This window comes from Euprymna scolopes, chromosome 4 (assembly GCF_053919585.1).
Source record: "Euprymna scolopes isolate OS-2025 chromosome 4, ASM5391958v1, whole genome shotgun sequence".
In the NCBI taxonomy this organism is placed as follows: Eukaryota; Metazoa; Mollusca; class Cephalopoda; order Sepiida; family Sepiolidae; genus Euprymna; species Euprymna scolopes.
The window spans coordinates 105,581,094-105,599,880 of NC_136485.1; positions in this window are offsets into that span (position 1 = coordinate 105,581,094).

The window sequence follows — 18,787 nt, forward strand, 5'->3', positions numbered from 1 at the left end:
ATTATCAAACCATGTATGGAGTACTGGTGCCATATTTAGGTTGGTGAATCTGTCACATTTGAAGGTTTTTAATAAATTGCAGAAACGTATTTGTAATTTGATTGGCTCTTTCTTCATCACTGCAACATCTATTTCAGTGATTTTGCTAGATTTTTTCTACAAATACTTTTATGACAGGTGTTCCTTAGAATTGTCTGATCTATTCGCTGTTGCTTTTGAACTCGTTGGTATACAGTTCTCTAACAATTCGCTTTTCTAATACCTCATTGTAATACAGATTCCTTTTCCAGTAGCTTCTTTCCAAGGAATTCAATGTTATGGAACTCTCTTCCTGCTCACTTTTTCCCTATTACCCCACACAGGAAATGCCTATTAACCTTGGTTTTTTCAAGACTAAGGTCAATAGGCATTTCCTTTCTTTGTAATATTCAGCTTTCGTTCTTGTTAGCTCATTATATCAAAGTAGCTTCACGCCTTGTCTCTAGCGATTTCCATAAAAACATTCTAAGTGTACTTTTGCAAATGCTGCACGATGGCTTGCGCATGGGCATCTGCAGTGCGTTTAAGGTTGTTCCAAAAGTAAAGAATCTTATTTTTTAACTAAAACAAATTGACCCTACGAACGATTTTTCTATAGAGTCACTACGCTTCTGAATGCACATTTGCCAGGGATTCAATGACGCATCTCTGTTTCTGATGCACGCCTATAGCAGGGGTTGCTTTCTTATAGTTTTACACCGTCAATATTTGCGAAGGAGAGATTAAAGTTTCAGTTAATTCATGCGTAAGTTTAGTCATCATAACAATGCGATTTGTAATATTGTCTTGTCCATATTTTTAGTATTTTAGTGTAAACCCACGTTCGTTTTGGATATTTAAGGAAATCAAACTTTGTTCTAGATGAAGGTACGTATATGTTAACTAAACATATTTTCATTATTTATTCATTTTTATTGTTTGTTGGAGCGAATTATTACCATGCACTAAAATGAATTGCAAAAACAACATTTAATGATTGTGTGTGGGGGGAGTAAAGCTTAATTTGTGAGTAGGACCCTTTTGGAATAAGAATCAAGAAATTTGCTGTCGTAATCAATTCTCACTTTTTGAAATCATATCTGAATCACTTTAAATTAATTACTTTGATTCCTATTCTGAATTTTCTTTCATAAGTAATACTCTAATAATTATTTTCTGAAGTGTATTCGTTTATATATCATATTTCTTTTTAACAATTTTAGTTAAGGATTTTTTTTTCATCCGTATTTTGTTGAATTCTTTTTTGTTATTGTAGACATTTTAAAACTCGGCTTATGCAAGTACTACAAGTACTAAGTTTGCGATAGGTTAAATTTAGTTGTTTTGTTTTTGAATTCAAACTGCATTATTTCTTTATTTTTTATTTTACTCAAAGCTTCTTTAGACTATATATATATATATATATATATATATATATATATAGACTATGACCTTGACCTTTACATTTGGAAAATAATGTACATCATCCCTAGGTGAAGGACCATCATCATGGCATAATTGGTCATGATCGGTCCGGTGGTGTGGGCTGTAGTAGAGTATATATACATAAGCTATGATTTTGTCTTTTGACCTTAACCTTGATAATGTTGTGCACCATCCCTAGATGGGCGACTATCATCATGCCAGGTTTGGTCATGATCGATCCAGTGGTGTTCGCTGTAGGAAATTGTACACACACGCGCGTGCGCGCGAACACGAACACTGCTACTTTATATATATATATATATATATATATATATATATATATATATATATATATATATATATATATATATATATATATTTAAAAGACCGGGAAAATCAAATAAATGAAAAAATCAGGGAAAGTGTTCGCCTAACCAGAACAAAACATTCTTTGTATAAAACGTAGTAGGCAGTGAGCGTGATAGTAACGACTTCTTAATTCGTATAAAACGAAATCCTTGTTAATTGAAGTAGAATTCATTAAACTACGGCGTATTGAAAGTAGATAATTATTAAGTGCCCCACAGCTTAAAATCTGAAAGCACTTTTGTTTTTAATACGTTTGTAGCAAAAATGCGCTCACGCTTATTGTGACCTATTTGCGTAAAGACGTCTTCTGTTGTGTTCTGAGACAATGTAAAAAAAACAGATGCTGAAGTTTGCGTGCGATAAAGCAGTCGTTCAATTCTACAGTAGTGATACCTCACAGCTTAATGTCCCGATTTATATAGTATGTTCTGTATTGAAAGAAAGTAAAAAATCACTGACAATCACGCATATTAACGAGCGTAGCCTTCATAAATAGAAGGCCGTTTCACTAAAGTCGCATTACTTGCTGACGTTGCAGAATAAAGTTCAATGTTAAACGACAGATGACAATTACGAGTATAGATATTTTTTGTTTCAATTCTCAAAAAAGAATGATGAGGGATTTATAAAACTGGTCCAAAAATGACTATTTTCTTTTCCGAAAGATAAAGAATAATTGTACATTTGGACACCTGCAATTAAAATATTAATTTTAAAATAAGATAATCCTCGTAATTGTCGTCTATTGTCTAACCTTAACTATTACACTTTATTCAGCAGGTTTAATAACTATAGTAGAACAGCCTTCTATTTACGTAGGCCACTTTCAAGTAGGTTAATATGCGTGATTGCCACTTACTTTCTGCAAAAATCTAATGCTAAACGCTGGTGTGTTTTTGTGTTATTGTTTTAATGTTTGACTAAAAGTCGTTAAATGTAAAATTTTAATACAAAAATAAAACAAAATATAGATAGAATTAAATTCGTTTCGTTCTAAACGAGACAAAATTAATTAAATCACAAATTAAATAACAAGGGGGTGAGATTTTCGCTTAACAAAAACAAAAAAAACTGCGTTTTAAATTGAACATGTCATTTATGAAAATGGAATTTTATACGTTACGTGTGATAAATAATTAGTTCAAATGTAAAAACAAGAGTGTTATGTAAATATAAGAAAGAAAACGATCTACAATGCAAATTGAATTGATTTTCAATGAAAGATGCTTATTGAGTTGTTCGTTTCGCAATAAGGTCAAGAAAGTATGCTTAAATGAAGATACGGTTTAAATCGTAATGTTAAAGAAAATATTATTTATTCTTACTCTATCGCCCCCACAACAGCGGCGTTACTATGTTTAAAAACATATCTGAGAAAATTGACCACATCCTGTCTGCTTATCCTTCAGCTAACATTCACGTATGTGGAGTCTTCAATGTTCACAATGTGGAATGGTTAAAACACTCAAACAAGACCGATGATAAAGGGAGGTTCTGTCACGATTTCTCCATTGCTTATGACCCCACTCAGATTGTTCAGGAACCTACCCGTGTGCCCGACAATGACGGCCAGTATGCGACTCTCCTAGACCTTTTTCTCACAACTTGCCCTGAACAATGTCTAGCTTCCATTCTGTCTCCACTGGGATGTTCCGACCACTGTGTTATATCAGTTAAGATAAAAATGAAATGTAATAAGTCCTCAGGCTACCTCTCCATCGTACAGTATATCGATACCCTATGGCTGACTGGGATAGCTTCCGTACATTTATATCAGATCTACCTCTGCCTTCCATGTTTAAAAAAGATGTGTCCTGTATACTATCAAACCTGACATAATGGTTAATTGTAGTTATAGACCGTTTTATACCCGCGACAAAGTTCCAGCAAAAAAACTAACAACCAGCCGTGGTTCTGTCATTGCGCACAGAAATCACTTTTTTCCATTGCTTCCAATGTAATAGATGTACTGAGGCGAAAGCCGCTTTCAGGACTGCCAGCAACCACTGTATAAAAGTAATAAAAAACGCGAGAGTTGGATTCTCAGCCCGTCAAGTCCAAAGTAGCTGGGCATCGGCTTGGTTCACACTAGTTTGTGCAAATAGCAAACAGAATCCTGAAAAGAAGCATGTGTCCTATCCAAATTATCATCAATGGACCTGAGGTAATCTCGTCAGCATCGGACAAAGCCAAACTCTTTGCCAAGATCTTTGCAGCTAATTCTACCCTTTACGACTAAGGCCGCCAACCCCAATATTTCCTCCTGTATATGACATACAAATATCTGGACATGATGTTGCCAAGCTAATCAAAAACCTTGATTCCATTAAAGCAGCTGGGTCTGACGGCATTCCAATTATAATGCTAAAAAACTTCAACCAGAACTAGCACCTATACTTACAAAGTCGTTTAAGCGTTGTCTTAAGGGGAAATGCTTCCAAACACCTTGGAAAATCTTATCAGTATGCCCTGTATTTAAGAATTCGTATGATCGCTCATATCCCTTTCAGTACAGGCCAATAAGTCTCCTCTGCGTCATGAGTAAGTTGCTGGAATCTGTGTTGAATAGAGAAGTAGTCAACTATCTCAGTAAAAATAAACTTCTTAATGATATGCAACATGGTTTTCGTTCTGCTAGATCTACAGCAGATGTACTTACAGTTATATTTCATGGTATTAGCGAATATCTCGACGGGGACTTCCTTTCTTGATATATCAAAGGTCTTTGATAGGGTATGGCATAAAGGTTTACTTCACAAAATCTCCAGCTAAGGTATAGCTGAAAATGTCTTCTCAATTATTAAATCATTTCTCTCTCATAGGTTCATAAGAGTAGTGGTTGATAGTCAGAAATCAGAATCTCATAGTATTAATGCTGGGCCCAACTCTCTTCCTGATCTACATTAATGATCTTCCAAATCACATCCTTACATCATTTGTAGACTTTTATGTTGATGCCACTACCATTACTGGTTTGCACATCAAAGACCGTAAACGACCAATTCTTTCTCATCTGATCTTGAGCATGTGGTACAATGGGAAAAGAGGTGGCTGGTTACTTTTAATGCATCTAAAACCAAGCTTCTATCTTTATATCATTAACGCTCTGATCACCATCTGGCATCAATTGAAATGAATGGCTCTCGTCTTGGGGAGGCTTCTGAGCTTGACCTTTACTCCTGATCTGAAATGGAACGTACATCAAATCTGTTGCCATGGTAGCTGGAAAAATAGTGGGATCCTTCTCTCGATCCAGTAGATATCTCACTCCTGATGCAATTCTCTGCCTTTATAAGAGCCAGGTACGTCCAAGGATGAAGTAATATTGCCACATCTGAGCAAGAGCTGCTAGAAAGGACTTACCCTGCCTTGATAGTGTTCAAAATAGACTTCTTAGCCTCGTAGTGGATGCCATTTTCTCTTCTTTGCAACCTCTTTCTCACAGAAGAGATGTTGCGAGTCTGTCTCTGCTTTATCGTTATTTTCATGGAAAGTGCTCGTCTGAGCTCCAATCTATGGTCACCTCCTCGCCAAACTTTCACGAGGAACACTCGTCTAGCTGAAAACACAATCAATAATTTTCCCATTTTTATCTGTGCCTAAACCTAAACGTAGATTATATGAACAAAGTTTCTTTCTTAGAACTGCGCGCATGTGGAACTGTTTTCTGTTTGCCTGCTTTCTAGTTGACTACAATACGGTTGTCTTCAAGTCCAACGTAAACAAGTTTTTGATGAGCCGTTCCACTTAACAAATTTTTCGAATTTTCATTGCTAACGATTACTATATTGTCCAATTGACTACTGTACACTCTTTAAACTTTATCCTCGAGTGACCTCTGGGCCTTGATAAGTGGTGATGCCTACGTAAAAATATTACCTTTTATTCTATTAGTAATAACTATGAAATAACAGTTTTTTTTTCCTTTTTCCCATTAATAATAATAATGTTAATAGTTATTCATTCTTTATCCCATATCCATATTAAAATACAATAGTTATTTATTTATGCTTTAGTTTGTGTATTTTTATATTTTTATATATGTATTTTTTATTCCATTACCAACTACATTTATCATAGTAATTTATATTTTATTCCATCCATAATTTATTCCATTATATTATTAAATATTAAATATAATAATTATTTATCCTAACAACTTTTACTAATTATTTACTAACTATAAATCTATTATAATTACCCCTTTCACTTATATAAAACATCTTATGTCAAATCTATTGGACGTATCTATCCTCCTCTTTGAACTGGATGTATCTTTGCTATATCTACCAACACCACAGTTGTTTGGTCACGGCGGACTTTCTTACCGATGTGTGGCTGCGTTGACACATGCCATTTATTTCACTACCCTCCCGAATTGACATTCATCTGACATCCTCCTTTGCATTCTTTTTTCTCTTTCAGCTTCTCTTTCGAACCCGTAATAATTCCCCTTTCTTCTTTTCCTCTCTTAACAAACAACCTCCTTTCTTCTTTTTAATTCATTGTAACTTCAATTTCTTTCTTTTCTAGTCCTTAATCTTAAACTATAATTTCTAACTATATATAATCTATATTTCTCCCCACCCCTCTTCCTCTCTCTTCCTTTTCTTCTCCCCTCAGTTCTCCCACTCTCCTCTCTATCCAGAACTTCAAATCTTGTTTTTGATACTCATTTGTAATTTTTAAAGAATCCTTTATTTTGACTTGAATTATCTGAAGAGATCGTCAGAATAATATTATTGTCCGGTCGATTGAAACATTTTGTAATAATTTAAACAAAAAAAAAACGACGTTGAAATAATAAAACAAATATTTCGCTCTACTAAAGTATTGAGCACTTTTTTCCTGTTCTTTTTTATCAAAGATACCGCCTGAGGTTCGGTTTTAAAATGCATAAGATATGCGTGTAGATACTTTAATAGATTTGTTATTTAAGACTCCTTTTAAGGACGAGCACTAATGAAAATCAACATTGCAAAGTTCCCTTCTTTTGACTGAACACATTATATAGACTGACATTTTATTTAATGAACATAGATATACTAGCATGGAAATCCGACGTTGCTCGGATTGAATGAGGATCAACGAATGTTGCCCATTTCCAGTACTTTTATCATCATCGAAATCGGTGAAATTTTGCATTTTTTAATCAAATAAATCGATTGCATATTCTAGTTGAGGATCCATTTTAATTGTAGTGCAACGGGGGTAAAATGCGCATGCCTTCCCGCAATGATTAGTCCATAATACATTGTAGTAGCAATAGAACTGTAGAGAACCTACTGTTGATTTTATAAAATTATTTTTATTTAATGGCCGTGGTTTTAAATATTCACAAGTCAAGTATCATTGTTCAATTGTGCCCTTAATAGAAACAGTTGTTTCGAATGCACCCCTGTCTTATAAAAAAAACACCTATTATTTATTTTATAAAAATATTGTTATTGTTATGTAATGGCTTTAAATCAAGATTAAAAATGCGAAAATTAAGTGTCATAATTCAATTTAACATTAATTTCGAACGCGACCCTGTTTTAACAAAGAAGCTACTGTTGATTCTATACGCCGAGTCTTTCTGCTTGTGCGAGGATAAAACTTTTCAAATACACTTGTAATGTTATGATCTTAGGCTTTTTAAGGTGTTAACTCTGTTCTAAATTGCGCTTCCCTTCTTTCATCAGATTTTTCGATTATCGATTTTCGATACTTACCAGGGTAATTCCGATAAAAAATTTATCTAAGGACATTCCCAAACCCATAAAGTACAATCGTATGAAATTTCATAAAAATTATCCCAATCGTGTTCGAGTCCATAGGAAACGAAATCACACACACACACATACACACACACACACACACACACACACACACACACACATACAAAGTTGCTTTTTTATATAAGTAGAGATACCCTCTTATTTCGTCGTATAGCTGTCTCAGTAGCCGTAGAGCCAATAATGTCGGTAAGAAGTGAACGTTGATATATATTTAGTTTTTGCGCCAGTATTAGTTATTACTTGCTACACGTTCATTAAGATGAACCGTTTATTTTAAATAATTGTATAGAGAGAAGTAGATAGTCAATAACATGATTAAATTATGAAGCTACAGAGTAATATCGTCGGGTTTTACAAATTATGCAACAATAATTATAAGTTCATTTTATTGAATAAAAAAGAAACTATATTTTATATAGACGTTCTTGTTCTAAATGCAATTTTAAACTCTACGTTGGAACACGCTTGTACAGAATCAAGAGATATAACTCCTAAAATTACGTTACAGCGAGTAAATCAAATCAGCCCAAGTTTTATCAAATTAAACTAATATTGTTAATATCAAATAACAGCATAAAATAAATTTTCATCATCACTAGGTACACTACAAATTATGCGATCATCTTTCTTTTTTCCCCTTTTCTTCTCCTTCTCTTTCCTTCTCTCTCTCTCTTTCTCTCTCTTTCTCTCTCTATCTCTCTCTCTGTTATACATATATATATATATACTTTAATTGTGTTACATAAGCATTAATATGTCGCTACACATTCATGAGGATGTTTCTTGCGCCTAGTTTCAAGTAACTAGGGACCCCTTCAAGCGATATTGCTTATACAAAAGTTTAGTCCGTAATGAAAATTATTCAGGGATTTACAAGCACAAAAATCATCGAGAGGTCCCATCACGTGTTATTCTGAAAAAAAAAATGATAACAAGCTTTAATATATGTCAAGGAGACGGGGAAAAAGAGGGGAGAGTTTGTATTGAAATAGAGAAATGAAACAAAGGAAAACCATATAGAAAAGAAGAAAGAAGGAAAAGATGTAGAGAGAAAGAAAGAAGGAAAACAAAAAAGAAAGAAAAAGTAAATAATAATAATAATAATAATAATAATAATAATAATAATAATAATAATAATAAAATCATCAATTAATAAAGATATATATAATATATGCATAATGATATTACTGGTAATAAAAATGATAAAATAAAATAGAACTAGAAAAATCATATAATCGTAAGATTTAAAAATTACCTAAAAAATATAAACCTGGAATTATTTTAGCCCATTTTCTGCTGAGCACTATAATAACACAGCATTTTCACTCATAATCAATGGAAAAAATCAAAATCAGTATCTCACTAAAGACATTCCAATTACAATCAAATGGAATTATCTACTAGTGTTTACAATGAAAATAGAAAATCTTTTCTTGGACAATTTGAAGGGTGAAGGGCATAAAGATCACTAAGGTTTAAAAAGACAAGAATCTGCATCACATATCAAACAATTGGATTACTGCGAAATGGATTTGATGAAGATGGGCAAAGATAATATCTTCCATATTAGAAAAAATAATTTCCAAAACAGATTGGACAGAATCGTCAAAGACTTTTAAAATACAAATTACATTTTTGTTAAGATGGATAAAACCCACAACTTTTATAAATTAACTAAGGCAGAATGCTTTAAACTATTAGGACAAAATATTAGTGTTGAATAGCATACTGGGAAACCCCGGAATTATTGCTGGTTGTGCACGCGGGCATATGGAGCTGGATGCACACGCACACACACACACACACACACACACATACAAATATTGTGGATATCTTCAAACAAAGAAATGTCATCAAAAGTCAAAGCAGATGAAAGAATAGCGCAGAAGCTTTGAAATCAACATTTTTCAACTGGCTAGTTTCGAAAACAGTCATATTGAAATTTAGCCTTAGACGGATTTAATAAAGGTTAGTGGAATGTGGCATGAAAAAACGAAATTCTTATCTAAAGTTTTTGTAAATAAAAACAAATACCAGCCAAGGCTGAAATGTCGTGAAACAATATCTAAGAAAGATGAGGATAATATTCCGCAATAAATAAATTAGTAACATTACAAGTTATTACAAAAAAATCAAACGTTGACTTAGTAGAAAAATAACTTTTATAATAAAGTTATAACTGAAAACTTTAAATCAGTAATAGGGTTAACAAATTAGAAAATAATGAAGCTTATATTCTCTTAAAGGACCATAAACTCGATTTCATTAATAAACCAGTTACTAGATTAATTAACCCTCCTATACCTGAAATTGGAAAAATTAGTAAAAAAAATCTTAGAAATAACACCTATAATCTCAATCAGTGATGAATACAACCGAGGCTTATTAGTTGGCTTTGTACTATAAAAATAAGGATAGATGTTTTTCAATCAATGTGACATTATAAATTATTATCCTCTATTACCAAAGAAATCTCCAATGACGTCATTGGCATTGCCTCTGCTCTTTCGGACATCTCTAATGATAACATGCACTTATAAAAATGTAAAAATACTGTTCTTATTAGAATGAAATAAATAATGGGTTTAAAAAAGTCAAGCTGAACTATTAGATATTTCTATGGGCTGTCTTGATTCAGCATAAATTACTGATTTATTTGGCCTATATATATTTTATAATCTTAATAAAGATATAGAAGTAGAAACTATCGGCTTGCATAGGGATGATGGAATATTTTAGTTATAAACTCTAATGGACCTAATTACGATACGATTTTAAAAAAATATTATGAAAGAAATGAAAAGAATTAATCTTGTGGATATAACTTCGAACATTAAAATAGTTCATTTATTTATGTAACTCTGAACCCTAGCAAAAGAACATATGAACCTTATAAAAAGGAAAATATGAACCATGTTCATCCACTCTCAAAGCATTCCAAATCGATCAGCAAACACATCCCCAAATCTATCAACAGGAGAATTCATTTTAACTCCTCAACGAAAGACATTTTTAATATACATAATAACTTTTATAAGACCCCAAGAAACAGTGGCTATAAAAAGGCTAAATTAGAATATATTGAACCTACACAAAATACGAATAGATCTAGAAAAGTACGTAAAATAACAATTTGGTTTACACCTCGCTTCAACTAAAATGTTTAAACTAGTCTAGGTAAAAAATTTACATCTCATTAAGATATACTTCCCCTAGCAATGTACTTCACAAAATTTTAAAATAAAACACTATTTAATTAGTCTATAGCTGCAGTAATAAATTATAAAAAAAATAATGAAGCCCCACAATACCAAAATCATAAAGGAAAACACAGAACAATAAAGAAACCAAAAATTATATTAGCAATGTCTAAAATGTATTTAAAAAAAATTGTGTACCTATATATCTATAAAAGTGAGATTGTCTGGCTGTCAAAGAGTCACTTGACCTTTTGAAAACTCTACAATCTGAAGGTTAATAATGTTAAGGTAACGCGAGCTATTCTCAGAAGCAAAAAATTATAACGTGTAGTTTCATCAATAAGTCTGAATGTCCCCTCAAACAGACATGTCTAACAACATGTTATCTATCAAATCAACATTAGAGTACAGGAAGATCCTACTATCAGTAAACTCTATTTAGGTAAAACAAGCAATACTTTCAAACAAAGATATACTAGCCGTAAAAGTTTCTTCATTAATCCAAATTATAGTGATAAGACATCACTTGCAATGTAATGTAGTTTATTTGTTTAATTTTGCACATATATTCAGAACTTATTGACAACATGCAGTAAAGAAATATATAAAAATATGAAGCAATATATTTGAGGACATAGTTTTGGTTGCAGATATGGATATCCAAAATAACAAGTATTGAACGAGATATTCATACAAACAAAGCAGACAGAGATTACAAATAACACGGTTTCATAGAATTCGTGGAAATGTTTATTTCGAAAAATTGCGACGAGGTAATAAAAAGATAATAAAAAAGAAGTCAGAAATCTTCGACTTGCTAAATAATAAGGAGAGAGTAATTGCAGACAATTACTACAAAAATATTTTCTCCCCCTTCTTTAATAATTTAATCGCGGCACTCACTCTCTAATAATAATAATATAATTATATATATATATATATAATATATATATTATATATATATATATATATATATATATATATATATATATATATATATATATATATATATATAGTCTTGGAAGTTATGTATTTAACTTTTAATACTATTTAAAAGAACTTATTTAATTTTATATTTTTTATCATTTGTTGGAAAACTATTTAGTCAGTAAGTCATTTCATCACCTGAAATCAATGCATCAATCTGCTCTCTTGAATTCACAATAGTCCTAATGTTAATTTAAGGGATCATCAGTTGTTTACCATGAAACACTGTTTCAGGGATTTAAAAACAAAACAGAATATTGAATCATGGCTCTTCTTTTACCACAAGAACAAATAATTTTCCAGATATTAGATTTAGTTACCTACTCATTAATTCATGTAATAAAAATGTCTCCCTTACCTGTGAGATTCGTCCCTATCCCCAAATTCGAAATGGATATATTTTTTAATTTACCAATGTTGTATTTATAGGATTAGGATAATTCTGTTATACTACTTATCACCCGTACTATCATTAATCCTTTATATATTTACGTACTTATTTATTTATTAAAATATATATAAAAGTTACAAATATTTATATTTATATTTATATACTAGCAGTTCAGGCCGGTTTTGCTCGGGTCCTATGTACTGTTCATAACTTTATGTGCATATATATATATATATATATATATATATATATATATATTAAAACGTTTAAATCGTATCCAGATAACCTACATCTAAAATTTCAAGTATTTTGATCCAAAATTGGCGGAGGGGTCTGGTAGAGTTTACAAAGGTAAACTCTTTCAAATTTGACCTCTTGGCAGCCAAATATTCGCCCAAAAACTGATAGAAAAGCTTGGTATATGTCTGAATATCCTTTATGCAAAATTTCAAGTGTTTAGACCCAAAATTGGCTGAATAGTTTGCTAGAGGCCACAAAGGTCAAATCTCTTAAACTTTGACCCCTTGTCAGCCAACTTTTCGACCAAAAACCTATTACAAAGCTTTCCCTATGTCTGAATACACTTTATGTAAAATTTCATATGTTTAGAGCAAAAATTGGCTGAGTAATTTGGTGGAGACCACAGAGGTCAAATTTTTTAAAACTTTGAACTCAGTTTTGATACCTTAAGATTTATTGTTTTGGTTTAAATCAAATAAAAACCTTCATCCATATCCAAGTAACCGGCATCTAAAATTCCAAGTGTTTCGATCCAAAATTGGCGGATAAGTTTGGTAGAGTTTTCAAAAGGTCAAGTGACTCTTTGACAGCCAGACAATCTCACTTTTATAGATATATAGGTACACAATTTTTTTAAAATACATTTTATATATTACTAATATAGTTTTTGTTTTATTTATTAATATAGTCTGGTTAATTTTATACGATTCAAAAGCATCAATATAACGAACAAATACTTTATTTAACTGTTTAAATATTTTAGTTTTATCACCATCTTGTTTAATCATCCTTATTACAAAGCTAGAAACATATGAGTATAAAATCTATTAATGTTAAGGTAACGCGAGCTATTCTCAGAAACTCTGACATAATGGTTCTATTCATATATAAAAGTCACTTTCTGTATATATGTGTGCGCACGCGCGTGTGTGTGAGTTCGTTCTCTGTGAACTCCGAGACGACTGGGATGTGTTTTTTAATTTCACACAAATATACTTTATATGTCTGGAAGTGTCCTTACACAGGTTTTATATCAAAATGCCTCTGATAAGTATCAATAATCGATAATTGGAAATTCAAATGAAGAAGGAAACGTTAATGTTTCTGTATAGAGCGTAATTAAACCATGATACTTGACTTTTAATTTTAAACTTTAATCTAAGCCATTATATAAAATAATTTTATAAAATCAACCGTAGGTTTTCTAGGTGCAATGTAGACTACCATATATTGTTAAGTAAGTCCTTCCGAGTAGACATGCGACGTCTCTCCCACGTGCACCGCGATGGGTCCCTAATTAGAGCAGCTAATCGATCGATTCGATTGAAAAATTGGCAATTTCACTTATTTCAATTTTGGAGGTGTGAAATATTAGGTCATCCTAATTCACTCCCGGGGAGCGTCGGGTCTTCCTGCTAGTATCCATATATTCATATACTTGTATGTAAGTAATTGATTTAAAAGTTCCGATACAGTCAATTTTGATTTAAAAGTTCCGATACATTCAATTTTGATAAAATATTTATCCATAGGTATGTATTATACAGAAATCAATAAAAGTTTTTTAGATGTTAGTGCCTTCGGACTATTGTAAAAGGGGTTTCATGGCGCAAAACATGGGCATACATTTCTTTTTGAAATTTTAAAAATTAAAGAGTATCCCTGGGCTAACAGCAAAATCTTACAAAAAACTCACATTTTTTTTACTGTATGCCCATCATTTGGTCACTGACTTTTGTGCTAATATTTCGAATTCAATTTTATCTACAGCTTCGCCAAATATTTTGCAACAATCTGAATACCTATAGCAAACCAAAGTTATTTTTGCTTTACGATATTGCAATGATAATTAAAATCATTTTCAGCAAAGTATTAATTACATTTAAATTTTTATAAATTGAATACTTTATGTGCCTTCCTTTATTCTTCAGCGCGAGTTTGTTTCGTTTTGGCATTGATTCAAGTTTGAGAATAGATATCACTCCATGTTTGCAGAAACACATCTTCGCCATTAACGTCTAACAGATCATCAATAAACCTGACGTTTTCATTGAAAAATACTGCCTTTCGTCTTTCTCAACGGGACAGTTTTGACATTAGCCATTCGAAGAAAAGCCTTAATAAATACAGGATGGTCACAGAGACAGTGATTGGCAGTCATGGAAATTCGGTAGTATTTAATTACTTAAAGGACAGCTAAAGAGGAATTTGTATATATTAGAAGTGGAAATGACCTGCCTTCTACAAGCGGACAGTTCTAGGAAGGAAGCTTTATTTCAGGAAATTTGCGTTTAGATTTATGCGGATATAAAGATACTAATGTAAATAAAGATATCATATATGCATGGGGGTGTATGCTATATTTACTGCACATTAGAAAATAACAAATGTTTTAGCCTGATAATACAGAATGGGGGCTTTATGCCAAATTGATGGCTGAATGTGGTTAATTGCGATATTTTTGCATTAAATACTAATCCCCTTTAATCTATATTAATCACTAACTGTGTATCGAACGGATACCATAATAATTAGTTTATTCAACGTTATCATAAAAAAGGTTCATACAATTTTTCAGTCAGTAGTTTCAGAGAAGAAGTGGAACAGACAAACAGAAACACAGACTAAAAGAAATAAAATATTGATAAATTAGCAAGAAAATTGGTTGAGATTGTCGGACTGAATTCCTCATCCTGGTTGTTATAGTCACAACGTTTCGGCCGTTTTGCCCTCCGGCCTTCATTACATACCACCAAGAAATGGCCAGGTTGCAGAATACCCTCCGTCGTAACAACTACCCCGATAGCATACTATCCACCAGACCAGTATAAGAGAGGAGAATGAAACCCAAAAACCACTAACGGTCTGCCTACCATACATACAAGGCATCTCCGAAAAAATTCAGAGAATATGTGCCCCCTACAACATCAGGACGGTATTCAAGAGCGAGTCAACACTCAGTCGACACCTGGTACGAGTGAAGCCCCGCATGGAAGAGAACATGACCAATAATTGCATATACTCCATCCCATGCAGTTGCAGAAAGGTTTACAAGGGTGAAACATGCCGCCCCCTTAAAGTAAGGGTGGAAGAACACCGAAAAGCGGTAACTAAAGGAGAGACGAAAAAATCGGGTATAGCCAACCATGTCTGGATGGAGAGGGGGGACCATCCCCCCCTATGGGATGAAGTAAAAATAATAAGCAGAGAGACCCACTGGAAAGTGAGAAAACTTAAAGAAACAGCTCACATACTCGGACATAACAACCTACTGAGCAAACCAAGCATAAAGCTGAATGCAATTTGGACACCTCTGATAGAGAGAGAAAACCTTGAATAACAACATAGGTTTAACATTAACAAAAACCAACTAAGAATTGTCCTAATGACATATGGCCGAGTGGTCCTAGACGTTGTATCAAAGTTTACAGTTACCCAAAGGTGCTGACTTCAATCCTGAACGAAGGCAGTGAAAAGTAACATTCAAAACAGGGAATCAGCAACTATGTCCCAGGGCCTAGCTGGAGTCCGAACACAGTACCCCCGTAGTAATAATACTAATAAAGGGTTGGGTTCGAGACTCCTAACAAACGGTTCCCCAGTTCGATACAAAACACCTGATGAAGGCCTGAGGGCAAAACGGCCGAAACGTTGTGACTATAACAACCAAGATGAGGAAGTCAGTCCGACAATCTCAATCAATGAAAAAAATTCATCTCAAAAATACAGACAATTACTAGCAAGAAAATGTTTGGTCTTTTACATAAACCTCCACTGCATTATCCAAGGATGATAAATAAAATTAGATTTCAAATCGTAGTGCCCAAGTCAATGCTTAAATGATAGATCAATTTGTGAATTATTTTTTTAATTTATTTTCTAAGATTAGTATAACCTATTTTGTTTTTATTTTATAAATTGTATAATGTGTGTGTGCGTGTGTGTATGTGTTAATTTCAGTATGAAGGGGGGGAAGGAAACGAAAGAAAAGTGAAAAAATAATGAACAAATAAATAAATATCAGTACGAATAGCGACCCCCTCTCTCCGCCTACAAACCTAAGGCAGATTCAACTCCAACCTCCCTTACACACAAGTTAGGAGCGAGCCACCAACAACTCTTTGCACATAATATCTTTAACACCTGGCTTTTTTCCTCGCTCACCCCTCTCTCTCTCCCTCTCCCTCTCTCTCTCTCTCTCTCTCTCTCTCTTTCTCTCTCTCTTTTGTTCTCTCATTCTCTCTTTCTTTCTCTCTTTAATTCTAGCAATCAGTCAGTCTGAGACTGTTAGAAATAAAGAGTAGTAGTAGTAGTAGTAGTAGTAGTAGTAGTAGTAGTAGTAGTAGTTTTAGCGGTCAGTTAATAAATGTTATGTTATGGTAATATGAATAGTTGCCCGATTAAGGAACGATTTTGTAAAAAAGAACGATTTTGTAAAAAAGGAACGATTTTGTAAAAAAGATTTTTTTTGTAAATCAATATTATATCAAATTATATAAAATAATATCTGGAATGAAACAAAGGAATATGGAGATTATTATTATTATCACTATTCCAAAGGAATTCATTAAATATTTTGCAAGGAAATTAAAAATTTGTTATTTCAAGCAGCACCTACGGCTTCATTACTCAATAGTAGTCTGCAAGTAACATTTTATTTGTCGAGCAGTTACTTGCTCGACTAATGTTTGATATCAATTTTGTTGCCCTTCGTAGCTAAGAGTGACCAATAAAATTATATTTTCAGAAAAGCATAAAAAAAACTGAGATTCTATTATCCCCACTCATTGACTCATTTCAATTTCTCAATGTAAAACCATATCAAACAATATATTAAACTTGCTAGAAGCAACTTGAAAGAATTGAGATAATGTGAAACGAGAGTTGTTTTCACTGTGGAGAATTGCTCCCAATTATGCGGAATTCCTAGCGGGATCTCAATTTTAGCGATACGTTTCAATAAACAAAATTAAGAATGCTTTAAATGTAAAATATAGAACTATAGAATTGCATAGAAGATTGTCACGCGATCGCCAAAACAAAAAGGTTGTATCAGATACACAAAAATAGAAAATATGACTCACATATATATTTACCACGGGAAAAATATACCCAGCCTTTGTATTGTTCAAAAAAAGACAATTACCTTTGCTCATTAAATCTGTTCGAGAATTTTTTTACAAAACATAGAAGATAGTCTCGAAATTCTGTTACATATTTGAGAATCCCTATTCGTAAAATCGTTTTCTCCTGATTCAAGGAATGGGTTATAAAAGACTTGCGAACAATGTTCACTTATTAGTTTGTTAATATCTCAGAGAAAACACTTCCTTATAGATAATATAATAAAAATGCAGTATCTGCTCTTTCCTCATTATTCAGAGAACAAATCCAAATCTGAGATAATTCATTCCTATCAAAATCTTCATTTATACCTCATTAAATCGACCATGTGTTTTTTGGAACCTACTCTATCTATCTCATTATTTAATTTTTTTTTGTTGTTGTTGTTTGTTTGTTTTTTTTGTTTTTTGTTTTATGAACATTCGTGCACTCTCATATAAATTTTCGATAGGATTTAGGTCTGGAGATTGGGGTGGGGGTCACTTCATCACTGTAATCCTTTTTTTCTCAAACCAAGCCATTCAAACTTTTGGTGTATGACGTGGGACATTGTCTTGTTGGAAGATTACATCACTTGGAATGTAATTATTGAATATTTTAGGCAAAGAGATTTGGTAAACCTGGTTCAGTATAAATTGTGGAGTTCATTCTGTCCTTAAATGTGTACAACAGTCCAGTTCCTGTAGAAGCCATGCAGCCCCAAACCATTACGCTTACTCCTTATACGCAGAGGTATATCTGATATAAATGTACGGAAGCTATCCCAGTCAGCCATAGAATATCGATATACTGTACGATGGAGAGGTACACCTGAGGACTTATTACAATTCATTTCTATCTTAACTCATACAAGAGAGTGGTCGGAAGATCCAAGTGGAGACAGAACGGAAGTTGAACACAGTTCATTACAAGTTGTGAGAAAGAGGTCTAGGAGACTTGCATACTGGCCGTCAGTATCGAGCACACAGTTGGGTTCGTGAACAATCTGAGAGAGGTCATAAGCAATGGAGAAACCATGACAGAACCTCTCCTCATCATCTGTCTTGTTTGAGTGAGTTAACCATTTCACATTGTAGACATTGAAGTCTCCACAGACATGAATATTAGCTGAAGGATAAGCAGACAGGACGTGGTCAATTTTCTCAAATATACTTTTAAAGATAGTATGTCCGCTGTTGCGGGGGCGATAGAGAGCAAATATAAACGCAGTAGTTTGAGCAAGTGCAACCCGGAAGCACATATAGGGTAAGTTA